The sequence below is a fragment of the Mirounga leonina genome, unplaced genomic scaffold (genome assembly GCF_011800145.1).
Source record: "Mirounga leonina isolate KUSES-001 unplaced genomic scaffold, KU_Mleo_1.0 Mir_97, whole genome shotgun sequence".
NCBI lineage: Eukaryota > Metazoa > Chordata > Mammalia > Carnivora > Phocidae > Mirounga > Mirounga leonina.
In genome coordinates this window covers 509,641-536,443 of record NW_023270889.1, presented here as the reverse complement: position 1 = coordinate 536,443, position 26,803 = coordinate 509,641, and the positions used below count along the sequence as shown (strand labels likewise).

Below are 26,803 nucleotides of genomic sequence, written 5' to 3'. Positions count from 1 at the left end.
GCAAGGTTATGGCTTTGAGCGGATCATGGCCACAGGCGCAGAAAATGACCAATAAATATCATAAAGAGTGGTGTTGATGAGCCATTAGTATGCTCTATCACTTACAGAGGCTCAGTAAACAATGTTTTTGCCCAACAGAATGGAACATGAAGAAAGCAAATAATAATCCAAAAATTCCTTAATGGGACTAGAGGCAGAGAGAGCCAAGAACTGAGCCTGAGCTAGGAGGGAATGAGGAGCCAGAGTGGGGGCAGCTGCAGAGAAGGGGCTGTTTGCAAGATGAATGAACTCATGGTACAGAGCCAAGGACTGAGACCCTTAAAGGTGTGATGGGGGGAGACTAGTCCAGCAGTAATATGGGAGGAGCCTGAAAAAATGTCACTTCATATTTAAGGAAAGTTGACCCTGGACACTGGATTACTGAAGAATTTTCAGGAAAAGACTGTTTGGCTACCTGTTTTGAAAATGTTATGGTAATGGAGTGGACAGAAAAGATCTTAGAAATAGGAAACCAGTTAAGGGATTCCTGGAAACCAGGCAAGGATGATGAGAATAGAACGAGAATATAGGGAGTGCTCCTTCTGGAGACATTTTAGAGGTCAGATCAATAGGACTGCATGACAATTTACTATAGGGCAGTGAGAGAAGAGGGGTGTCAATGAGAAATAATATTTATGTAGCTTGGGCTGTTGGGGGGCTGGTGACATGCCATTCACTGAATCAGGAAACAGATGAGGAACAGGTTTCCAGGAAAGACAATGGGTTCATTATGGGTGTGTTGAACTTGAGATGCCTATGAAACCTCCTCATAGAGATGGCCCGTAAAGAATTGAGAATACAGGTGGGTATCTAAAAAGACAGATCAGAGGGACGCCTGCGTGGCTCAGTTATTAAGCGTCTGCCTTTGGCTCAGGTCATGATCCCAGGGTCCTGGGATCGAGCCCCACATCACGTTCCCTGCTCGGCGGGAAGCCTGCTTCTCCCTCTCCCACTCCCCCTGCTGTGTTCCTTCTCTCACTTTGTTTCTCTCTGTCGAATAAGTAAATAAAATTCTTTATAAAAAAAAAAGAAGAAGACAGATCAGAGCTAAAGACATATCTCTGGGCATGATCCTCTAGCAGGTGCCATGGTTTTTGCTTATTGCCCTTTGATAAATATTAGGAAAGCAATACTCTTTTACTTCATTCATTCATTCACTCATTCATATTTATTTATTTTTAAGATTTGACGGGGGGTGGGGAGAGAGCGAACACAAGCAGGGGGAGGGCAGGCAGAGGGAGAAGCAGGCTCCCTGCTGAGCATGGAGTCCAATGCGGGGCTCCATCCCAGGACCCTGCCATCATGACCTGAGCTGAAGGCAGACGCCTACCTTATTGAGCCACTCAGGGGTCCTTATTCCAAAAGTATTTAATGAGTAGGCAAACCACATGCTAGATTCTGGAGATGAATGATTAATAAGATCATTTAGAAGCTCATAGTCTTAGCAGAGGATTTGACCATGGACTGAAAACAGAGAGGCAGGTGTGGGGACCCACTCAGAACCCCAGAGCTGGTATAAAGAGGACTTTAAGCTGAAGACATTTGAGACTCAACAGATGCAGAAAGAAGCCTTCTCAGAGCTTCCTGTATTAGATTAAAAGCAGAAACTTCTAAGAAATGACAATTGCCTGAAATTCTCTCTTTGGGGTGGGTCTGCTCCCAGGAGAGAGCAAGGGTAAACCTACCATAAATCCCCCTCTGGGGGGAGTTTTGGCTCTGAAGAAGCTATAAAGACTACTCAAACCTGTATAGACAAACATTATCACAAACTCTTATCTCCCATTTGTCTCCTAAAAAATCAATTTGTCTTTCCCAAGGAAACCTATGTGTTCTTTCCATAGGAACCTTTTCTGTCTCCTCCTTTTCCCCTACTAAGGTAGGTAAATCCCAAATTCCAAACACCCCTTTGGGTTATTTATCATAGTATTCCCATATGTATGTTTGTCACACATGTAAATAACCTTTTTCTCCTGTTAATCTGTCTTTTGTTAGTTTAATTCACAGGCCCCAGCTACTGAACATAAGAGAGAGGAAGAAAAGTTCTTCCTCTCCTGCACCAATGAAGAGAGAAATTTCCATCCTGAATGGCTGGGATCATGAAAGTGGCACGACATAAAAGGGGCAATATAAAAAGATGATCAGATTTGGAAGAAAATGTCAGAGGCAATTCATTCCATTTTGGACATTTTCATGCACATAAAGTAGTGAGGGAGTTAGTTTATCTTAGGATTTACATCACCCAGTCTTCTCATACACTGTTCACCTCCCACTGCTAGTTTTTTCTCCTTCTTCATCCTTGACTCTCATACTCTTCCTGACAGTATCTCCTCCGGGCACAGGCAGAAAGCAAAGATAAAGTGGTTAAGATGTGAGACCCGGCTCTCTGCCGTGGCTAATTACCCACACTGGCTTCCCTTCCAGCTTTTCCACTGGGTTTAAGGTCTTGGGGGCTTTCAGACCTTGGAACAGACCAAGTCTATCCAAAGAACAGGTACTGAGTCTCTCGTTCTTTTCTGCTTGATCATTTCCCAAATTCTCCTTGGGACAAGTTATATTTAGATTTTGCTCCTTTCAGAACAAAGTTGCCTACATTAGCATTAGACCAGAAACCTCCCAAGCCCTACCCAAACATCAAGGACCATTTGAAGGACTTCGTCTCTAATTAATATTTTTTTGCCTGTTTACCTTCCTGTTTTTTCTATCATTCAGTGCCTACCAGGTTCAATGGCTGCAATGTGCCTCAGATTGTGGCCCCTTGCTTTGCTCTCTAATTACCTCACATATTTAATCTTTGCCTCTCTTACTCTTTGAGAAAAAGAATTATTTCATATAGTTCTCTTGTAGTTCCTCAACTTCATTCAGCACTGGGAATATAATAGAGACTCAGTTAATAATACTTATTTGAATCGAATTAGATGGAGTTAAGTGGATTTCTACATCTGATCAGATAGTTTTTTTTATTCAAACTATAATTTAATAATTTATAATTCAAACTTCATGACAGTCTTGGTGTGAGTGTTTTAAAAAATCAAATCTTTCATGCTCTCTGCTCAGAGAAAACCCATGGGTCCACGAGAAAGAATGGAGACTCTGGTGCCACAATGTGATTTTTGTTGTTGGCTATGACTTTGGAAATCAGGAATGTTCAGAAAATACACATTCCAGAATTCCAGGCCTACACATTCTGGCTCGGTTTCAGCATGTTGACTCTATAAATGGCTCCTTGACATACACACCGTTTTCAATTCTTTACACAATTGTCTTAGGGTGGAATTTTCTGTTCTCCTCCCGCCAGAATCCCAGTGTTGCTTCACCTCCCACTGTGGATGTACATGACGCTTTGTAAAACAGAGGGCTCTAGTATATCGTGAGCTTTGACCGTTTGGCTCCTCCAGGACTCCTTCTGGCCTTCTTCTCTGAGAGGGCAGGTGCATATGCTGACAGGGAGGAAAAGGAAGATGGAAGGTTTTAGTTTTTAAAAAGGAGAAAACGATTTTAGCTGTATAGTAACTACAAATATACATATGTGGGAGCTCCTGGGACAGACCCTGGGTTTCATTTCAAGGCAAATTGCAAGGCTTACCTCTACTTTATCCAAACAATCCTGAGGTTTTAAAGCCTGTCCAGGAGGCCGGGGACGAACTGATGACTTCATACTGAAATCATGCAAACCCATGAGCTCATGGGCTAGAAGATGAAACTGGAGGAGACAGCAGGACTTCGAAGGAAGTTGCAGGAAGTCTGTATAAGATCACAGCAATGCGGAGAGGTGAAAGTGGGGAAACCAGGCTGCTGGAATGTGGAGACTTTCTTGCAGGGACTTGTAGTGAAATGAAACTGCTTGGTTTCACTCAAGTGCCAGCAAGACTCTCAGAGAAACTGGACGAGCAGAACTGGAAAGCCAAGGGACACTTTGCTTTTTGCTCTCTCTGACCCCAGTGAGTGCCATCCTCAGGACAGGACGAGGTCACGGCGATCTAGCCCATCCTCTCTCTGTGTGCAGTCCCCGAGGCTGGTGTTGCATTACTCTCGCTCCCCTGGGCTGCACAGAGTCATCCACTTGTCAGCTCTTTGGTCTGAGACGGCAGGCCCCGGGGTGCCGCTGGACCTGGTCCGGGCTCCCAGAAGCCTGAGCTGGGGCGTGGGTGGGGTTGGGAGTGGCCCTGGGCTCCCATGACACCAGGAGCACAACGTCCAAGTCAGACAGACGGAGGGAGCAGAGGTGTTGGTTTGAAGGAAGAGTCAGACAAGGTGGAATGAGGCACAAGACCAAAGCTGAGAAAACCTTATCAACGGGAGCAGGTGCAATGTAGCCAAAGGGGCTTTTCCTGAGACACCAGAATCCTGGTCACGGAGGGGAGGCTGTTAAGTGCCCTGTATCCGTCAGTTGCACAGAACAGAACCCATCTAGTTGTTTTATGCAGAAAGGATTTATTTCAGGGACTTCCGTGACTTATAGAATTATTGAGAGGGCTAAAGAAGCAGACTCAAAATCAAGGTTTCATGGGATGCCTGGGTGGCTGAGTTGGCTAAGCGTCTGACTTCGGCTTGGGTCATTATCCCGGGGGCCTGGGATCGAGCCCCACATCGGCTCCCTGCTCAGCGGGGATCCTGCTTCTCCCTCTCCCACTCTCCCTGCTCATGTTCTCTCTCTGACAGATAAATAAAACAGTCTTTAAAAAAAATTAAGGTTTCAGGAACAATTCCCTAAGTGACATCACAGAAACAGGCCACCCAGGGAGCCGTGGTTTCTTCTGCATTTGGAGGCTGCCTTCTCAGTCAGGGAGCTAGCTCTGGAGTCCCCACCCACTGACAAGATGGGGAGCCTGCTGTGACTGGGGGGCCGTGGCCACCTCCAACCCTTGCTGGGCCCGCTGCAGTCGGCACTACCCAATGAATGCATGGCACCTGCTCTGACACTCAGGAGGCCGGTGACGGAGGGCTGGGGTCTCTGCTCCCACCACCACAGGACAGCAGTGCCCCCATGAGTGGCCTGCCCAGAGAAGCAGCAAAAACAACAGAAGTAGAGAAGCTTCATTTTCACTAGACCTAGCTCTAGCACATGCAAATGGAGGTTCACTCCCCATATATGTTAAATGCTAAAAGTTACAAATCAAATATGTTCTACAAATATGCTCTGTTGCATGCACCCTACAAATATGTTCTACCCTCCTACTTTGACAAATACACCCTTATTAACAATGTGGACATTCAGAGTCAAATTTAGATTCTTGAACTCCTCTGAAGAATGTGCCAGAACTTGGCAGTGTGGGAGAGCTAGCCCTTCCCCCCAGTCTCCTGCCACCATCAGCTTGTCCTACATGGCCAAGGGCTTTGTGCCCACGTGTGGATGCTCCAGCTCCCACGTCCAAGCTCTGCTCAGACAGCAAACCCCCCCTCTGCTGCCCATTAGTCACCCCTCGTGGAGCTTGCTTTGCTTAATGATTCTACTTTCAGCCTCCAGTCCCCTCTGTTCTCTTCCCTACCCACGGAGCTGATTTCAAGGGTTTGGGGGAAGTAAGAAATGCTTCTGCTTACAAGGAACTGAAAACCCGGGCGCCTGGGTGGCTCAGTTGGTTAAGCGACTGCCTTCAGCTCAGGTCATGATCCCAGGGTCCTGGGATCGAGTCCCACATTGAGCTCCCGGCTCAGCAGGGAGCCTGCTTCTCCCTCTGACCCTCTCCTCTCTCATGCTGTTTCTCTCTCGCTCGCTCTCCAATAAATAAATAAAATCTTTAAAAAAAAAAAGAAAAAAGGAACTGAAAACCCATTGGTCTCTAGTCTAGGAGACAGGAGAGCAAGGTAGGGAGTACATGGGCTTTGGCAGTATTAGATTGCATCTGGCAAGTTATCTAAGTTCTCAAAGCCTCAGTCCCTTCATCTCTGACATGGGACTAACAGGATGCTGTTTAAGAAAATGCATGGAGGGGCACCTGGGTGGATCAGTCGTTAAGCGTCTGCCTTCAGCTTAGGTCATGATCCCAGGGTCCTGGGATCGAGTCCCGCATCGGGCTCCCTGCTCAATGGGGAGCCTGCTTCTCCCTCTGCCTCTCTCTCTCTCTGTCTCTTATGAATAAATAAATAAAATTTAGGGCGCCTGGGTGGCTCAGTCGTTAGGCGTCTGCCTTCGGCTCAGGTCATGATCCTGGGGTCCTGGGATCGAGTCCCGCATCGGGCTCCCTGCTCAGCGGGGAGTCTGCTTCTCCCTCTCCCACTCCCCCTGCTTGTGTTCCTGCTCTAGCTATCTCTCTCTCTGTCAAATAAATAAATAAAATCTTAAAATAAATAAATAAATAAATAAATAAATAAATAAAATTTAAAGAAAAAAGAAAAAAGAAAATGCATGGAAAGTGCTCACTCCAGCGCCCAGGCCAGTAGGAAATGCTCCAAAAGAGTTAGCCATTATTAGTGTTGTTGTGATTACAAACGAATTGGTAAGACTGACTATACGGAACAGTCAAATTATTAGGGTCTTCTTGGGTCTTGCACCAGATTTCAAATCAGATGGATTCTTACACTCTCCATTCAGTCTCTGCGCCCTGAGCCGGCCATGGGTACTGCTTGGACCAGGCTGGAGAACAGCAGCCTTCATCCTGCCAGTCTGCTGTGCCTGATGATGGCTGCCAGGGAACTGTGCTGGGGGGGGAGCCCGCAGCCGAATCTGGGCACAACCCTGTGATTGATTAATGATGCCTGCCCCTGGTGTGGGAGGAGAGAGGGCGGTATGTGGGCCAGGTATTTGGCACTCTTGGCCTAGACCTCATTTCTGAGCAGTAGAAAAGAAAGCAGACTTGCAGAGAAACACTAGGATGGAGTCCCACTTCTCCCGGCCCCGGGCTCTGGGAGCAGGGGCCAGCCACTCGACCTGCCCGTGCTCAGATGCTTCATCTGTCTAATGAGGATAGCCAGGTTTTCCCTGCCTACCTTATAGAGTTATTTGTGAGAGTCAAATGAGATAATGCTTATAAAAATGCCATCAGTTGTGAGGTGTTGCCTAAATGCAACGTGTTTATTATCAGTGGGTGGTATTTGGCCAGTTTGTACTTGACAAAGAGGAAGCGCCAAGTCAGGGATAGCCTTGGTCTGCCTCTGCCTGGATCATGTCGGCCTGTCTCTGCATCCTCCGTTAGTTTCCGAGGGCTGACCTGCTGGGAGGGAGCCTGGTAGGGCAGAAAGAACTTGTATTCCAAGCCAAGTGCCACCTCACTTATTGACTGCGTGCTTTAGGTCAAGTTCCGTAGCCTGTGTGAGCCTCACTTTCTTCATCTGTGACACGGAGATGGGATAAAGACAATGGGGACATCTGTTCTGACTGTCCCAGGGCAAAGACAAGATGCTGGTGAGATCCAAAGTGGTAACGATCCTTTATGGTGATCTGAGCCGTGTTCAGCCTCGTTCTTCTCACTTCTCTGCTGATGATTCGAACTGAGGTGGTTGAATGAAGATGAAGAATGAGGCAGCGCAAAATGGCAGAGTAACACAGGATCTACTTTTGCTCAGTTAAAAACCAGAGGAGTCATCCTGCTAGGTAGACTATTTCCTCACATTCTGCCGGGAGAGGGAAAAGGGCATTCAATCCTCTATCTTCAGAGCGTGGAGTAGACGCTCAGCTCGGCACCAGGGGCCACCTGGGCTTTATCCTCAGGTCCCCAAGACTGCCCGGCCTGGAGAAAGGAGACATGAGGGGGTTGCTGAGTTTACTATCCCTTTCTCCTGGACAGTACACACGGCTTCATCTGTGAGGGCTGGGGCTTACCAGGAATGCAATAAAGAAGTGAGTTTCAGAGGGCTGGGCCCTTCCTTAGCCCCGTGTCCTGGCCACTCCTCAGTGATCTCAGCTGACCCGCTCTGGGCCCCATTCAGAAGGAAATCTGGAGACCTGAGTTGAACTTCACGTTTCTAAGCTATGACGAGCTCCTCTCCCTTCCCAGGACTTGCCCAGCTCCCCTCACCTAGCGGCACCAACACATTGGAAGTGCCCCAGTCACTATGGAGTTGTGTTTCTTCCTTCATGGAGGAGGGAACTGAGGTTACAGGCAAAGTGATGGGACTGAAGTCACACAGCCAACACCCCTGCCCCCCCGTCTATGGCTCCTTCATCCTCAGCCCTGCCTTCTGCTACTGATTCTTAGTAAAGAATGTATCAGATAGGGGCACCTGGGTGGCTCAGATGGTTAAGCGTCTGCCTTCAGCTCAGGTCATGATCCCAGGCTCCTGGGACCGAGCCCCACATCGGGCTCCCTGCTTGGCGGGGAGCCTGCTTCTCCCTCTCCCTCTATTGTTCCCCCTGCTTGTGCTCTCTCGCTCTCTCTATCAAATAAATAAATAAAATCTTAAAAAAAAAAGATATTTCCCCATTTAAAAAAAAAAAGAATGCGTCAGATATAGGGATCCCTCCACATGAATGTGTTAGGAGAGTGCTAAACGCTAGTTCAAATGCTCACGTTTCCCCAGCGTGTGAGGCCAACTGTGGGGACCTGGGGCATTTGGCTGGAGGCCAAGAAAGAGCACTGGGTCACGCAGTCAGCCACCTGGCTGGTGGTTTGCTTCACCTACAGGGAAGGCTGACTTTCCATCCCGGAGTCCCATACCTCAACTCTCCCACCATCCAGAGACAAGAGAGTCCTTGTGGGAAGCCAGGCGGTGGCCCAACCCTGACCTCACACGGGGCTGCCCTTTCTTGTTTCCCAATCCTTCCTTGCCCCAGCCTGTTTCGCTGAGGGCGAACAATGCTCGAGTCTGCAGGTGGGTGAGCTCATGGCCTGTTACAGGTGTTTCTTTTGTACAATGGCCAGGCCAGATGAAGGATGTGTGACCCTTAACAGTCCCCCTTCAAGCTCTTTACAGTTTACAATGTCCTAAGAGAAGGCTGATGGAAGCTCAGCAGCCAGCTTGTGTTTCCCTGGCACCGTGCCAGCCCCACGGATGCTTTAGAGATGACCCCTTATTGCTCATTGTGTGCGGGCTTACCTGCTGTGGTCCCTGCCCTGGAAAGCTCTGTATGCATTTGTAAAACCTAAATTACCAGTAAGAAGCCAAGTTTAATAAGGAAAAAGCAACCAACCGAACTGGAAGGGGAGGGCAAAAGTTCCCATTAGGGTTATCAGATAAAACAAAAATGCAAGATGCCCAGTTAAATTTAAGTTTCAGATGAACCATGACTAAATTTTTAGTATCAATATGACTGTGCAATATTTGGGACATCGTCCTACTAAAAATTGTTTGTTGTTCATCGGTATCTGAGCAGGGTGTCCCGTGTCTTCTCTGACAACACAGAGAAATTGTGGATTCCACAGTCAGGGTATCCTATGAAACACACCTTGACTCTTGACTGTTGAATGACATCTGGGACTCTTCCAGTCCTGACATTAGCAGATCTGCTTGATTTGTTACTGTTCACAAGCCCCGGGCCAGGGACTTGGGAAGTTCCACAGGAAGGCTGGCGCCTGGTCCCTGCCACTGGGCATGCCCTAGAGCGAAAGTGCCCAGCCAATGCATGGAAAATGCAAACGGACTTGAAGTCAGCACACTTGGACACAGGCAGCCAAATTACAAAGAGCTTTCATATAGCTTTCTCATTTGATTCCTCAACATCCTTGAATAGGGTCAGGCACATGTCATCCCTTCTGCTGCAGATGAGAAAACCCTCGGGTACTATCAGCCACATCAGCTCAGGCTGTGGGCAGAGACCTAAGAGTCACCCTGGCTGTCAGGCTCTAAGACCAATTGCACTTTTCCTTTCTTTATTGGAAAATACTGCATTAGTGTTACAGTCAAATATATTTTTCCAAAAACCATTGCAATATTTCTTCTGTCTATAAATATAACATTCAAGTATTGTAGCAAACTTGGGACTACAGATAAGAAAGAAAGAAAATCAAGAAAGAAAGCTATTTCATAACTGGCTGATAACTATTGCTGACATGCAGGTGTATGGTCTTCCACTCCGTGTCCTCCTTATATATATTAATATATTATGTCTTAGTCACCTTGGGCCACTAAAACAAAATACCATAGACTGGGTGGCTTAAACAATAGACATTTATTTCTCACAGTTCTGAAGACTGGGAAGTCAAGATCAAGGTGTTTGCAAACTCAGTTTTTGATAGAGGCCCTCTTCCTGGTTGGCAGATGGAAGAGAGCCTTCTCCCCATGTCCTCACATAGTAGAGACAGGAAGCTCTGGTGTCTCTTCTTATAAGGGGACTCATCCCATTATGGGGGCTTCACCTCATGACCTCATCGAAACCTAACCTCCTCTTAACACCATCCTATTAGGGGCTAAGGCATCAATATATGATTGCGGGTGGGGTACACACACGTTCAGTCCATAATATATTCCTCCTTTTAAATAAAAAGGCCATGTCATTTTATCCACATGCATGCACATGTGAGTGAGGTAAATATAAATGTGTAAATAGTAACATACATGAAGCTAATCCTATGTATATATGCATCAACATATCTCTATGTAATATGAACATAGATGATTTCGAAATGAGATAATTTGCTTTTGGCATTAACCAGGACTTAAGACTAAGCACAGAAAGAGGGTGGAAAGTACCAAATAAACTCCAGATGGAGAATAAAGAGTGGGCAGTGGGGGACACGGGGCGATGTTCTACCACTGTGAAGGGTGAGGCCAGTTGTCCTGCATAATGAACTGTTCCTAGTCAAGAATGAGGGCTTGGTGGGTGAAGAGGCTAGAGTTAATCTCTCTCTAGCTTTCCCATTGAAATGGTGATTTACACTCACTACTACTCCCCAACAATTGGTTTCCCCTTTGGACACAGGCCCTGGTAAAACATAACCCAGAGCTGATGTTATTGTGATTTCAGTAGCACTTAGGACTCAGCTGTAACATGTCTGTAATCAATATATTCATAAATAACTCATGCTTATATATAATCTCAGGACAGCTGATTGTTTTAGGGTTTGGAAGCCTTTCTTTATTTGGAAAGGTCAATACTGTAAACCTGAAGCCTCTTTATCTTACATGGCAGCTAAAATGGCTGACTTTTTGCAGTCACCAGACACAGTGACTTAGGACAACACAGTCTGATGATGGCCTGGGGCCAGGATCAGAGGCGCATGTTGAGAGCAATGCTCCTCGGGTCTTGAGGCTAGGAGAGACCCATAACCAACATTTGGTTCACTGGTCTTGCTGCAGGGTCAGTCACATAAAATGGCCGTTTATCATGTTTTCCCATCATATGACGTACTAGTTCTCAGAGAAATTTCTCCCTCCCACAAAATGAACCTCAAAACACCCAGTCCCCCAAATAAGTGTGCTATTCAGATCTTTGCAACCCACTCTCTAGCACTGCAGCAGATCCTACAGAAAATGACAGGAGAGATCCAGGGCTGAAGATGATTCCCCATCTCATTCAAAGGATCCGTCTGACCCTCTGAGTCTCCGCTGGATGTCCTGCCTTAGTAAAAAACACAGGCATAAGCCACTCACATAACAGATGGCTGTGGAAATCTAGATCAATGCAGGCACTGTATTTGGTTATTTTTAGTTGTATGCATATATGTAAACACTAAATGCATAGTGTTCTTTGTCTTCAGAACAAACCTTTTATAAAGGGATCCTATTCAAATTCCTTATGCCTCTTGCTGGGCAAAGTCAGAGTCTTTCTTTTTCTTTTTCTTTTTTTTTTTTAAGATTTTATTTATTTGACAGAGAGATAGACAGTGAGAGAGGGAACACAAGCAGGTGGAGTGGGATAGGGAGAAGCAGGCTTCCCGCCGAGCAGGGAGCCCGATGCAGGGCTCGATCCCAGGAGCCTGGGATCATGACCTGAGCTGAAGGCAGACGCTTAACGACTGAGCCACCCAGGTGCCCCGCAAAGTCAGAGTCTTAAATGCATGAAATAGAATGAGAACCTACAAAAGAAGCATCTATCAAAATATAGTAGCATCTTATACCATCGTGATCTAACATGGTTTGTTCAATGTTAATCTTGCTTGGAAAAGAAAATGTTGGAAAGCTTTGTTTAAACCTACCAAAGAAGAAATCCAAACTAATACAAAACAAAAACCCCAAATGGCCAATTGTTTCAGACCCGAGATCTTGTTCTACTCCTTCATTTACAAGACTTTTTTTGCCTGGGACACAATTTCTAATTATTTCTAAGTTCCTAAGGAGAACAGAAGAGGTGCCCTCTCTAAGTATGAATTCCTAACATGGAAGGAAAAACACACCAGTGACTTCAACAACGGTAACTGTTTGGGGCCATGATTTTGGCCAATGGTAATGAGCACTGATAAACTGCATCGAATATTGAAATGCATCCAAAGCAGAATTTGAAATTAGAATTCACTAGTGCCAGGCGGGCTGATGAGGCACCAGGAAGGCCAATTACTCTGTTCTGCGATGTCCTCAGTTATTCTGAACGTGTGAGTGCCACCTAGTGGCAAACATTGACTTTACTTACAGGGCGGAGGAATTCTGCAGCTTCCCTTTGCCCAAAGTTTAGGAAAATAGCTCCATTCTCTGCTAGTGCTAACCTCAATTCCCTTCTCCCTTTTCTCTTTTATTGTATTCCCCCTTTAGTTCTGTTTTTTAATTAATGCAAAGTCATCCATTTACTTTCTTTAATATCAAAGAGTTCTCTTCACTTCTCCATGCTACCAGTCCAAAAGAGCCCAAGCACCTACCTGCAAACCCCCCTCCATATTCAAGATACTTCTACTCTATCCCTTTCAATTTCATAGCACGGGATGCAAAGGTTCCTTAAGAGAGAAGCCCTTGAAAGACAGCTTGGTATGGGCAACTGAAGAGCTGAGAACACTAGCACACCCATTACTTAAGGAATTAGTTAAGTAAACATTTCTATTACCATGACTTCCAAGGTTCAAAAAAACAATAATGCAGAGGATATAATGCTAACTGAAATAAGTCAGACAGAGACAAATTCCATATGCTTCCACTCATTTGTGGAATCTAAAAAACAAAACAGAAACAGACTCATAAATACAGAGAACAAACTGGTGGTTCCCAGAAGGGAGGGGTGGGGGATGGGAGAAACAGGTGATGGTGATTAAGAGGTACAAACTTCCAGTTATAAAATAAGTTAAGTCATGGAGATTAAAAGCACAGTGTAGAGAATATAGTCAATGCTATTGCAATAACATATACTGACAGATAGTAACTACACTTACTGGGGTGAGCACTGCATAATGTATAGAATTGTCAAATCACCATATTGTGCACCTGAAACTAATAAAACTTTGTATGTCAAGTATACTTCAATAATAAATTTTTTAAAAATTCTGATGATAGCAAGTGTGGTGCAAAAATATCTGGGAAAAAATTCTCAAAAAAATTTTTTTTTATATTTTCAGTTAAGGATGGATATATGTTATCTTTATGCTGTGGGGGAAAACAAATAAACCAACATATAATTGAGTCAATACAAAACAAATATAAGGATACAAAATGACAAAGCAATGGTGAAGAGAGATGGCATAGATCAAAATAAGAAATGCTCATCGTAAAAGATTTTGGAAGATTGTACTAATGTCCACTCCCTCTAGCAAGTTATGCCCCCAAAAGTGTTACCTAAACCAGCTTTCAAACTAACGTCCAATTCAGCATCATCCAGGTATCCAGGGGACCCTTGAAAAAGCACTCAGCCCAGACACTTTAAGATACCAGTCATGCCTGGGGCACCTGGGTGGCTCAGTTGGTTGAGTGACTGCCTTCAGCTCAGGTCATGATCCTGGAGTCCTGGGATGGAGTCCCACATCGGGCTCCCTGCTCGGTGGGGAGTCTGCTTCTCCCTCTGACCCACCCCCCTCTCATGCTCTCTCTCTCTCTCTCAAATAAATAAATAAAATCTTTAAAAAAAAAAAAATACCAGTCGTGCCTTATCAGGCATCAGCAACACCAGCCATATAATATCCATAATATCATCTTGCATTTCCAAGAGGTTTAACAGGACACGGGTATCCAGTTGTATTCTTTTGCTATTTTAGGAGGCAGGGACATGACTGTCTAATTTGTTCCTCTAACCTACTGCTCAGCACCAAGTGCCCAGCTTGTATGGTGGAATAAAAATTTGCCAAGTTGAATTGCCCTAAAAGAAGAAAGAAGAAAGCAGGTAAGGCGAGCCACGTGAAGATTTGGCGTCTTCTCTATGATGGAAAATGTTTAAAAAGAGAAGTGGGAACCGCTGGTTCATGAACTGGACCCATAAAGGAAAAGTCTACAAGAACTGACCTGAGTCTGGGGCACAGAATAGGGGGCTCTGGGATCAGGATTAGCCTTCAGGTGGGGGTGATGACTTCGAGGGTGACAGTTGGGACTCTTGCGTTCTGGTCTTGTTCTTTTCTTGTTCTGGGTGCTGGTTATACCGGTGTGTTCAATTTGTGAAAATTTATAGAGTCATGCGCTTACGTGTATTTTTCTATACACACATTAGGCAAGAAAAAAGTTTACATAAAAGCAATCCTTTATAGGCAATCCAACTTCAGATAATGGAGCCTCTGAAGCAAATTGCCTGAAGCCGTGTTTACCCTTGAACACTAATTAATTAAGAGTCTGGGCTTCGGACCAAATGGCTCAGATTGGAATCCTGATTCCACCACTGACTAACTGGGAGATCTGGGTTGTAATGCGTAATACCTCTAAGATTCCATTTTCCCATCCATAAAGTGGGCAAATAATAATACAAACGTGACTGAGGTGTCGGGAAGACTCCTCAAAATTGCTCGTGCCCAGGATCTGGCACATCGTCCACTTCCAAGGAACGACTCTAGCCCTCTTAGAATTACTACAGTGCATACAAAGCTCAGCTGTCAAACAGAGGTGTGCCGGAAATTCACCTTTCTTTCTGCTTTTATACTTGGCCTTTTTTTTTTTTTAAAGTCCTGCTTTTTTTTTTTTTTTTTTTTTTTTTTAAGTCTGCTTCCTTTGGGTAGCAGAAAATCTCTGTCATTTCAGATTTCCTACTCTCACCCCTGGGATTGTATCTACATTTCAGCTTAGCCTATATGTTGCTCTGTACCGAGTCTGCCTACTACTTCTCACTCCCATGAGATCTTGGGTGGCCAGCCACAGAGATTTTAACTGCCAGTCTCCTTAGCTCCCCTCAGCTACTCCTGTGTTCCTCTGGGGAACATGGCCTGACCACGCCGCTCCAGCTCCTTACTAGGGTGAGGGTGCTCTGTGAGGCCGTTTTAAGCTGTCTGTCTGAATGTGTGCACACCCTCTACTCTGGGATCATACTGACCCGCCAGCGCTGTATCTGAGAAAGTGGTTTGTCTCCGCCTCAGCCAATGGAAGGATCAGGACAGAGGGAGGCCTGCATTACTTAGCAGAACGACTATAACACAGAGACTCTTGAAAACCGGAGAGAAGTTTATGTCTATTGTACGTAATTATCCGGGTATGTCTGGGCTGGTGGACAACCTGCTTCATGAGGTCATTCAGGGAACCAGGTTCCTTCCGTTTTATTTTTCCACCATCCCTTAAAGTATTTCTTCTTCTTTATGGTCAAAGTCAGACTGAGGCACATTCATGTTCCAGGTCACAGGTAGGAGAAGAGAGAATAAGTCCAGGCAAATCGTTCCCTTAAGTAGGTGAAGCCGAAGTTACTCAAAACCTTACCACTCGTGATCTTTCGATGAGAGCTTATCACATGACCACATCACCTGACTTATCCAAGCATTCCTTTCAGCAATGTTCAGCACTCTCCCTCTGGTAAACACCAGCTTCTTCATCATTCCGAATGGTGTTTATTTTCCATTTCAGTTAGTGTCCATAGGGAACTTTCTCTTTGCCCACTCCTTAACTGGCTTTGAGAGTGAAAGGACAATGGAAACTATGGAAGTAGAATCAATAGGACTTGACAACCGATTATAGTTGATGACGATTTTAGATTCCACATATAAGTGAGATCGTGCAGTATTTACCTTTCTGTGTCTGACTTATTTCACTTGGGTTATATCCCCCATATTTGTCCATGTTGCAAAATGGCAGGATTTCCTTCTTTTTAAAGACTGAATAATATTCCATTGTATATATACGCACTGTATTTTCTTTATCCTTTCATCCATTGATGGACATTCAGGTTGTTTCCACATTTTGGCTATTATGAATAATGCTGCAATGAACTACAATAGTCAAACTCATAGAAGCAGAGAATAGAATGGTGGTTGCCAGGGGCTGGGGGGAGAGGAAATGGGGAGATACTGGTCAAAGAGTACAAAGTTTCAATTATGAAAGATGAATAAGTTCTGGAGATACTAACAGATAGCAGCGTGACTTTAGTTAAAAATACTGTATTGTATACTTAAATTTGCTGAGAGGATAGATCTTAAGTATTCTCATCACACACATACACACAGAAGAAAGACAATGATAACGATGTAGACTGATGGATATGTTAATTAGATTGACTATGGTGATCTTTTCACAATGTCTATTTATATCAAAACATCAAATTGTACACCTTAAATATGTATAATTTTTACATATCAATTATATCTCAATAAAGCCAGGAAAAAAAGTTGGTAAAATAGAAAGAGGAATTGAAGCTTTTTTTTTTTTTTTTAATGTGAAGCCTAGGGTGATATGAGCTGATACGGGAAATACTAGAAAAGGAACAAATTTAATGAGAATTTAAAAATTACAGTAAAAATAATAACAATATCCACCTTATGTACATACTGAGAACTTTGACTGTATTACTTCATTCAATCTTCAAAGCACTTATTCTTGTTTTAATTTGGAGATGAAGAACCGGGGCACGGTGAGGTAAAACAAATAGCCTAAGGTCATGCTGCGTAGCTCAAGCAGCAGATCAGTGTGTAGAACCATGTCTGTTTTGGTAAAGACAGGTCCTTCTTTTTCTACCTTACCTTGAGAGCTACCTAACGAAACTGAATAGCAGTCACTTCCTTCCGAGGCCCGTGAATTCACCAAGACTTTTCTCACCCAAGGCTCTTTGCTTTTGCAATTTTCCTTGCTTGGAACAGACTCCTCCTTTCTGTCACCTCTTCAGAGAAGTCCACCCTGACTCCCAACCTATGTGAAAAATCCACCCCCACCGCCTGCACATTGTTCTTTCTGAGCATGGAGCAGACTGGTCATTCCTGTATAGTTTATTGATTTGTATTTATCTGCTGAAGAGGGATCCTGGTGTAAGGTTTACGGGTACTAGAGCCAGACCGCCTGGATTTAAGCCCTTCCCAGCTGTGCGATCCTGAGCAGGTTCCTCTAATGTCCGGGTGCCTCAGTTTCCTCATCTGTAAAATGGGGGATAGTAATATTCCCTACCTCGTGGGACTGTGAGGAGGGTTAAACGTGTTAATATGTGTAAGGTGCCTAGAACAGTGGCCTGCACACAGCAGGGACTCTGTGCGTGTTAAATAAATAAAAGAAATAGCATACCTTTCGTCCACCATGCTGCAAAGTCCACGAAGATGGTGGCCACGTCTTCTCTCTCGCTACAGTGGCTAGCACAATGCCAGACCACGCCATCATCGCTGTTTCTGTTGCTTTACATCTAGTGAGCATTCAGTATCTGTTGAATGAATAAATATGTAAATGAACAGCTGAATGATGTTCTCCGTGGGGGAGGGGAGGAGCAGAATAACCTGGTGACCAAAACCAGCACATAGCAAGAGCACGAGTTTCCAGAAAATACTGACCAGTAGAAGTCCCCGACTCAGTGGGGAGTTGAACTCGGAACCTGTGTCTGCCGTCTGTGGGAACCAGATCATCCACGACGGAGTGCGGGAGCCGCCTGGACCACTCCCTAGAATTGTCCTCCTCTTACTTCCCAGCGGACAGACACTGCAGTCACCGACGCTGCGAGTGCTGCTAGGTCTCGGGCAGCCCCGGAAATGGGAAGGAGCCTCTGGGTGGGACCCAGGCGCACTCTCCCACCCACTGATTAGGCGTCTTGCTTGCTGACCCCGCCACCCTGGTAACAGCTGCTTCCCTGGCTAGCCTGAGCTCTGGCCTGGTCACAACATGGGGCTGTTCTGACTCTCTCTGAAGGGGACTTTTCCAGACCCCAAACTATGGCAGTTCTGTGGGCTGTCCCTTTCAGAGGCGACCGAGGCTCTTAAATCATGTGAAAAGCACCTCCAAGTGGGTGGGGACTCAGTCAGGCAGCCAGCTGCTCTATTAGTTCTTGTCCAACCCGGGTCTCCAAGGCGCCAGCAGAAGCCCAGTAAAATAGACCTCGATGGCCTGGCTACTTTCCAGAGCCTGGTCTGCGCCCTCCTCCTCCACAGCCTTTGTGGAGCCCTGACCGGTCCCTGCGGCCTCCTCCGGGCTGCCCCGCAAAATCTCCCGTCTGCTGAGTCCCACTTGTTTTTCGGTCTCTGTTTGCTGAATGGCCGCAGGGTTTCCCCTTTCCTGTTCCAGACCAGCTGGAAGCCTTGTTGTTAACAGTTTGTTTGCAAGCTCATGGTGGTCTATGAACTGGTCTGAAATTTCCAGGAGACATTCTGTCGGTCTCTCCTCAGGGAATTATCCTCTCCTCGGGTAATTCTTGCTCTGCCCTCTCTCTGTCCCTCCTTCAGCCCACACACTGCACACCTCGAAAACACTCCCCTCCTCCAGAGTTTCTGACGACAGAAAACACTTCCACCCCTAAAAATGTGAAACAGGGGAAGTCACCTTCCATGAGGCTCTTGAAGGATAGTCTTGGGGAAAATTCCAGGTCAGCTGTTTGGAAGCTGTTTGCAGTTGGTCTACTCATTAAGAGAATTTCTGGCCCCACTTAGTTGTGAGAAGCAAGCCATTAGTTGAGGAGCAGGGAAGAGAGTGACCATGACCAAGACTTGCTTTGGCACAAATGTCTCCAGCGGAGTCTATTCCTGTCCACAAGGCCTGGCAGTCACTCCGAACTCTTCCCCGGACGCCACCCCAGAGCCAGGCAGCACGCATCTCCTTCTCAGCAGAGTAGCGTCCATTTCCCACAGCAGGCCCGTCCTGAGGAACAAGGAGACAGACGTGGCGTGCTGACTCTTCGGTGGGTCTTGGCTGGAAGCATGTGTGGTTATACCCTCACTTTCAGCCGAGGCCCATATAAGTTATCAACATGTCCTTACATTTTCTTAAGGCCAATGGGATGAAACAAACCTTAAACTGCTAATAGCTTTTTGACTTGGAAGGGAACTCAGAAATGATCCAGTTCACTGGTGTTTAGGGTTTTTTTAGCCACAGCAAAACCCCTTCCAGTGAGATCTTACTGAGAAGCCCATGACCTGCGTGTGGAGTAGAGAAGAGCTCAGACCCCACAGACTCCCCTCCTTATCCTCTTGGCAGTTCCTGAGGCGCTCACTCTGAATGCCTTGGATTCTCTGGAACCTACCTTGAAAGTAATTTATTACCATGGAGCAAAATGTGGCCCAGAGAACCCAACCAACGTGCCCAATATAGAAGTTACTTGGAGGCCTGAACACAACTAAAATCCAAGTCTGTTGAAGCCAGATTTATGCATTTACAAACGTTCTGCCATGTAACATATTATCCACATTTGTGTTTAACTTAGCCCTATCATGAAATGGCTCATCCCATTTCTTTTCTCATTAATTTTAGTACTTTCTATTGTGTATTAGTTTTCTAGGGCTACCATAAAAAAGCTCCACACACTGGGTGTCCTAAACAAGAGAAATTAATTTTGTCACAGTCCTGGTGGTTGGAAGTCCAAGATTGAGGTGTCTGCAGGCTTAGTTCCTTCTGAGGCCTCCCTCCTTGTCTTGTAGATGGCTCTTTTCCCCCTGTGTCTTCACACGATCTTCTCTCTGTGCACGTCTGTGTCCGAATTTCCTCTTCTTACAAGGACACCAGTCATATTGAATTAGGGTCCACCTAGTGATCTCATTTTAACTTAATTACCTCTTTAAAGACCCTATCTCCAAATACAGTCACATTCTGAGGCACTGGGGTTTAGGACTTAAACATATGAATAACTGGTAGTGGAGGGGGACACAGTTTAGCTCATAACAGTTGGCCAACCTTCACCCTTGAGTGGTTTGCTCAAACAGAGCATATGGAAGCTATAGTCCCTGATTTCTTGTACATTTAAAAACATTTTTCCATAGCCTTATTTTTAGGTCATTTTCTTTTCTCTTAAAACCTGGAAGACATTGCTCTACTGACTTCTAGCTTTGCAAATCATTATGGAGAAAGTCCGAGGTAAGTGGAATTTCTTTTTCTAGTTCCAGGGGGCAGATACACGACGGAGGCCATTTTGGACCGGCCCTGGACAAACAACAGGATGACTTCTGCCTCACGAGGGTGACCCCCAAGGAATGTCAGCTGAACCCAGCACAATCTGCTACCCCCGAACCTTGAGCAGATAAATAGTTGTTATTGTAAGCCACTATGCTGGGGGACCACAGTGCGCTCCCCAGCAAGTGATGTCTGACACACAGAACCAGCACAAATTCTCCCTGGACCACAGTGCAGTTTAGGACCCAAGGTTATGTGAGTGGGTGACTAGTTTAGAATTCGTCTCTCTCAGGCCAACAGGTACCTGCCTCATGATGCCGTGTGGAAATGCCTGCCTCATCTGCAGACTGCTGCCTACGAATGTAGTTGTCTGAGCGCATCCTCTCTCAACTTCCTGTAGGGGCCAAACTTGGCTGTGCTGATTCTGGTGTTCACCATCTCTCTGGGGGCCCCCCAGCATTCCTGTTTGGATTTTGTGGACTTGGCAGCCTTTCTCCAGATAGGGCACCTGGGATCAGGTGGGATGACAGATAGTGCCTAGTTTTAGCACAGATGGAGTTGCTGTTTCTTGATTTTGTGTGTGTGTGTGTGTGTAGGGGGCGGGGTTTTTTATAGGAGGAGGCAGGTACATAGTCACTCTACCATTTACAAGTATTAGAATAATACAAATTTAAAAACGAACATGGGGGACTAACTCAGGATTGTCAACTTTTTATTTTATCACCTAAGAGTATTTTCGAAAGAGCAGGTTATTCTTTTACTATCAGCATCCGTTCACCAAAGAAAGTCATCACAGCACCTAACTAATTGCAAAGCACAAAAACTCAGAGAAAAGGATCATCCTCCTTAAGAGAGAATTAGTGTGTGATGTACCTCCTTATGTTTATGGAAAATATTAATTTTTGGAGATGCAGAAAAACTGCAGCTTAAAAACAGATTTTACACGACTTTCCTTGAAGTGGCCGATTTTCCTTAAAGTGAGCCTCCAGAATGTAAAGGAGCATGCATCTTCCTGCGGAGGTGAAAGTTCATCTCCCTCCCTCTCTGGGCAAAGTATTAAGACCTTCAAGTCATGACAATTACTTAAGGGCTGCATCAGGTTTCATGCTTCCTTATCTTGAAATAGTAAACCTTATTAGTCCCCCAGATCCAACCATTTCTGAGTTGAGCCTTGGTTGGCCCTTCTGATAAACTGTTGTTTATATGGGGGCAGCCAGCAGAGTTGGGGGGAGTTTGGAAGGTAAGGTAAGGACTTTGAGGCAGAATGAGGTCCACCAGTACCCCGCTGATGTTGCTGTCCCCCATCTGCCTGCCCCAACTAAGGGGCTGCTGGGGCTCAGGGCACAGACCTCCAGAGTCTCAAAGCTTCCGCTCTGGATCCAGGCATCAGAGATCTGCGGGGGTGGCGTCATGTCCCCCTCTTGTACTTTGTAGCCCCCGAGTAAGAAGTGAATGGGTCATTGCAGGGCCCTGTGCGCAGATGCTGATTGCTACCTTGTCCCAGGCGGGCTCTGCCTCATGGAAGGCTGCCCTACAGCTCTGGCAAGGGATCCGGTCAGGACGCACAGAGCTCCCAGAGGGTGGACACCGATAAGAGTGCAATTAAGGGTACTTTTTCTTCCTTTCAGAGAAAGGGAATGAAAAGTCATTTAGAAACCCAAGGAGAAGGTCTGGGAGGGGCTGCTTGAAGAATGGCTGGGGATGCCCCAGGACGCCTCTGTGCCTTTCACGGGAGCCCTGGGGAGCCCACTGTATCCAGCCTGTGATGGGATCCCCAGTCCCCCACCCCCAAAGTCCAGAGAAAGGCAAGTCCTGCTCTCCTGGGTGGGCCTTATGGCTGCCCCTCTACTCAATGGCCCACCAGGAAGGCACACATGGGCTGCAAACGAAGTCTGTATCTGTGAACACGAAAGTGAACCCTCCTATGGGGGAATGGGCCGCTCTCTGGCGTGCCTCCAAGAAGCCCAGCGTGGGCTCAGCGTGGGCTCAGCGGTCTTCTTGCTGCTGTGTCTCCTTGTTTCTGGCTCCATTCACCTGCCACCAATTTCCCCCACTTGAAATCAGACCCTGAGGAGATTGTTGTCAATTCCCGCAGGCCCGGTGCTTACAACGGAAACAGAAGAGTGGGCTTTGAAGGCTTGGCTTCAATTTCAGCCCTGCCTCTTGCTAACTGCGTAATGACAGGCAAGCTGGGAAAGCTCCTTGAATATCAGGTTTCCTCAACTAAAGAAGGCAGCAGATGCTAGTACCCGGCTCCTTCCCTGCGAGGAGGCGTGGCCCAAATGAGTCAACACACCTAAGGAATCACAATTAGTAATGGGGGTAACTGGGGTGCTGGTGGTCCCTCCTTCCCTCTCGCCTGACCTCACGTTAATTACCAGGTAGAGGACACCAGTGACAGGTCTTTCCTGCTGGTCTCAGCCTCCAGATCATGCTGCTCCCGTCTAAGAACACCCCGGGGGCATGCGCCTGGGTGCCTACTACTGCAGGGGCCTCCACAGACCTTCCCCCAGGCAAGCAGAACCAGTGTTGACGCTGGAAGGTACTTGTGGTTCTTATTATGATCTCAAGATGCACCTCACAGCAATCATCAGGGAAATTTAAAAAGACAAAGTTTATTATTCACAAATCCTGGACAATGCACAGCATGTCCAGGGCCCCACAGTGAGATTTCAGGGAGAGACAGAGAGAGAGAGATAGACAAAGAGAGGGTCGAGGCCTAGGTTCTGCCTTTATTGAGGTCGAGGGTGGGATGCCTAGGGTTTCAGTCTTCCTTGGCAAATTTAAAATATAAGAGTGGAATCAGGGCACTAGCCAGGAAAAGCTGGGTCATTCAAGCGGTCAGTTATCTAGGACCCAAGGGCTTTCTTTCTTTCTTTCTTACTTACTTTCTTTCTTTCTTCTTTCTTTTAAGATGTTATTTATTTATTTGAGACAGCATGGCGGGGGAGGGATTGGGGGTGGGAAGGGAGAAGGACAAGCAGACTCCCGCTGAGCAGGGAGCCCGATGCGGGGCTCAATCCCAGGACCCCAGGATCATGACCTAAGCCGATGGCAGATGCTCAACCGACTGAGCCACCCGGGCACCACTCCCCACAATGAGGGCTTTCTAAAAGGGGAACCTCATGGTTGGGAGGCCTGCCTGTCATCTGGTTGTGTGGCTAGCAGGATGTTTATTCAAGATGGAGGCCTTCGAAATGAGGCCTCAGCAATGCAAAGCTTCATGCCAGGCCTTTGCCCCACACCTGACTCCGAGGAGCTGACACAGCAGATTGCCCAGCTTAGGGTGGTGGCCATTTGATAGATAGGAGGCTAGAGACATGGTGCTTCAGCGCTGTCTTCCCTGATGGTCTCCAGGCAGCCAGTTGGCTCAACAGGATGTTCTAACGATCGCATCCTGGATGGTTCTACTGTCAAAGAGAAGTGAGGGGGACAAAGTGAAGGAAATCCATGCTTCCTGACAGGTTAAAAGAATAAAATGTCCTCAGACCTAATTCATGCAAAGGATTTATCAATAGTCCAGAGCTGAAAATGATCATGAAATAAACTTTCTTTCTTTTTTTTTTTAAAGATTTTATTTATTTATTTGAGAGAGAGAATGAGATAGAGCATGAAAGGGGGGAAGGTCAGAGGGAGAAGCAGACTCCCTGCTGAGCAGGGAGCCTGATGCGGGACTCGATCCAGGGACTCCGGGATCATGACCTGAGCTGAAGGCAGTCGCCCAACCAAATGAGCCACCTAAGCGCCCCCAAATAAATTTTCTTTTAAAAAGACTTTTCATTAAGGGAAGAAACACATGCTCATTGTGAAAGTGAAAAGAATGTGTAGAAAAGCATAAAGAAGAAAACAGCATCACCAAAGCATCATCACCCAGAGATAAGACACAGTTAACATCTTGGTGTATTTCTTTCAGTTTATTTTCTATTGAAAAGAAATCTTAAAAGCATTATTGAGAACTCTTAAGTTTCTGCTAAATTTATATAAATTATATAACTATTACCTGACACATATTTTCCTATATCTTAAAGAGGTCTTTTATTGGTGGCAAAAGTATTTCATTGAATGAATATATGAATTTATGCATGAATTTACAAATGCCCTTACTATTGGATAGTAAATGGATTCCTATTTTTTTTTTGCTATTATAAATAATGAGAAAAAAAAATCTAAGCATTCAGTTCTCTGTTTATAGCTCTGATAATTTCTATACAATAAATTCCTAGAAGTGATATTGCTAGGTCTCCTTCACATTTTCTACAATTTCTCTGGGTAGCTCAGTGATTCTATCACCTTACTCTCCTGCCAAACTCAGTTTCTTAAAACAAAACTTTGATAATAGCCAAAAATAGTACTGGCATAATAATAATAAAAAAAAGAAATCTTGCCATTTGCAGCGATGTGGATGGAACTAGAGGGTATTAGGCTAAGCGAAAAAAGTCAATCAGAGAAAGACAAGTATCATATGATCTCACTGATATGAGGAATTTGAGAAACAAGACAGAGGACCATAGCGGAAGGGAGGATAAAATGAAACAAGATGAAACCAGAGAGGGAGACAAACCGTAAGAGACTCTTAATCTCAGGAAACAAACTCAGGGTTGCTGGAGTGGAGGGGGGTGGGAGGGGTGGGGTGGCTGGGTGATGGACACTGGGGAGGGTATGTGCTATGATGAGCGCTCTGAATTGTGTAAGACTGATGAATCACAGACCTGTACCCCTGAAACAAATAATATATTATACATTAAAAAAAAAAAAAGAAGATAGCATGAAGGGAAAAATGAGGGGAGGAATCGGAGGGGGAGATGAACCATGAGAGACTATGGACTCTGAGAAACAAACTGAGGGTTCTAGAGGGGAGGGGGATGGGGGGATGGGTTAGCCTGGTGATGGGTATTAAAGAGGGCACATACTGCATGGAGCACTGGGTGTTATACGCAAACAATGAATCCTGGAACACTAAAAACAAAACAAATCATACACCAGTGGGAGAGTAACTTTGTAAGCTATTTTGGAAAGTAATTTAAAAAGATGCCTTAGTAATCTAAAAACAAACAAAAAATAGTACCGGCATAATTCTCCTCCAATAGGTAATATAATCAAAATCCAGAACAATTTTCACAGGCTGGAACAGTAACTCAGATGTCAAATGAAAATCCTTGGGATAAAACCTGGCATTCAAGTCACCAGACAGAGTGGCTGGAGTACAAGAGGGACGGTTGTGCAACGTCGGTTGCACAACGACGGTTAGCAACGGTTGTGACAAGTAATGTGAATCCAAGAAAGCTTACCATTTTCGGTCGTAGTAATAGAAGTATGGAGTCCCGAACTGGAGGCTGATGGCCTCTGCTCTGTGTGGCCAGACCCAGCCTCGGCACTTGAGTCCACACTGGGAAGGGAACTGTCACAAGTGGTCCATGTTCAGAGGAGTGATCAGAATAAGGGAACAGGAACCTGTGTTCTCTTGCTTCTCTGTGTTGGCACTCAGCAGCCACGTCTTTACATGACACATGTCCCCTGTCCAGGGCTGACGGATCCAGGGGTGGTGCTCAGAGTCCCTATAGGAGGATGACACTTGGAACTGAGAGACACAGAAAGGAGAGTCGCCGATCTGAGTTGTGTGAACGGCACGGACCCCAGCCCTCATTTCCCAGCAGCTGCTTCCTAAACCACGGATGTTTCATTCTTCCCTTGACCCTGCGGGCCATCTCAGGTAACGCTGACCAGAGCCGGTTCTGTAACTTGCCACAGAAAAGAGCAAGCCCTAACCAATACAATATGAGAAATGTTAAAACAACGACGGTGTTTTTTTCCGGAGGACAAAAGACTCCGAGCGAACGTGAGAGCTGTAGGCAAATATTTAACGTCTAGTCATGGAGCAGCCCCATCAGACTTGTTCCACGAGGCCTCAAGGGGCGGAAGTGGAAGATGGGAAGAGTTGCTCTGGGGGTCAGTTTTCCCGGAGTGCAAATGTCCGCTCGTTTTTGCACGACCACGTGAAAGGGCAGTTGTAGAAGGATTCCAGCACTGGACACTATTACTACTTTTAGAGCGTCGCTCTGATCTGGACAACCCACCTTGCTCATCCCCTTCCCCTTGTTCAAAGCCATCCAGGGCTCTTGGAAGGCAGCTCCTGGGATTTTCGTGCCCCCTAGTGGACAAGGACGAGAACTTAACATACTCTCCAAAGCGGTGCTCCTTCTAGGCTTCCAGGAAACGTAAAAGAAGCAGCAAAATATGAAGAATAAATAAAATAAATAAGAAAACGATGTCATGAATTTTGGAGCAGTTCACACTCCCTGCTTCATGTTTGATTCTCTTAGTAGTGTAGTGTCCGGGAAGTTTATAAAATTGCTGGCCTCCCCCCATTCGCCTCTAAGTGTCTCCACTGTATCCTCTTACATACGTACCCTTTCCAATCAAATGGATTTGTCCCCAAGAGCAGATCCGAACTGCATCTGATGAAAGGACAGTCCTACACCAGCTCCACATCCCACATGGTGCTCATGGTAAAAAAAGGATAGGGCCACCTACTAGACAAGGACTCTCAGGCTTATCTAGCCTACCT

At 45.8% G+C, this 26,803-nt stretch overlaps 1 long non-coding RNA gene across 2 annotated transcripts; it reads right to left on the bottom strand.

The window, feature by feature from the left end:
• Positions 1-3,008: 3,008 nt before the first annotated feature.
• Positions 3,009-18,766, bottom strand: LOC118006526. Of its 2 annotated transcripts, none has more exons than XR_004678103.1 (4): positions 18,679-18,766; positions 17,440-17,572; positions 3,623-3,780; positions 3,009-3,476 (listed from the first exon to the last, which is right to left on the bottom strand). It is a non-coding gene; the product is annotated as an uncharacterized LOC118006526 (long non-coding RNA). The 2 variants fall into 2 exon arrangements; XR_004678102.1 differs by lacking the exon at positions 18,679-18,766 and adding an exon at positions 17,700-18,500.
• Positions 18,767-26,803: the final 8,037 nt, after the last annotated feature.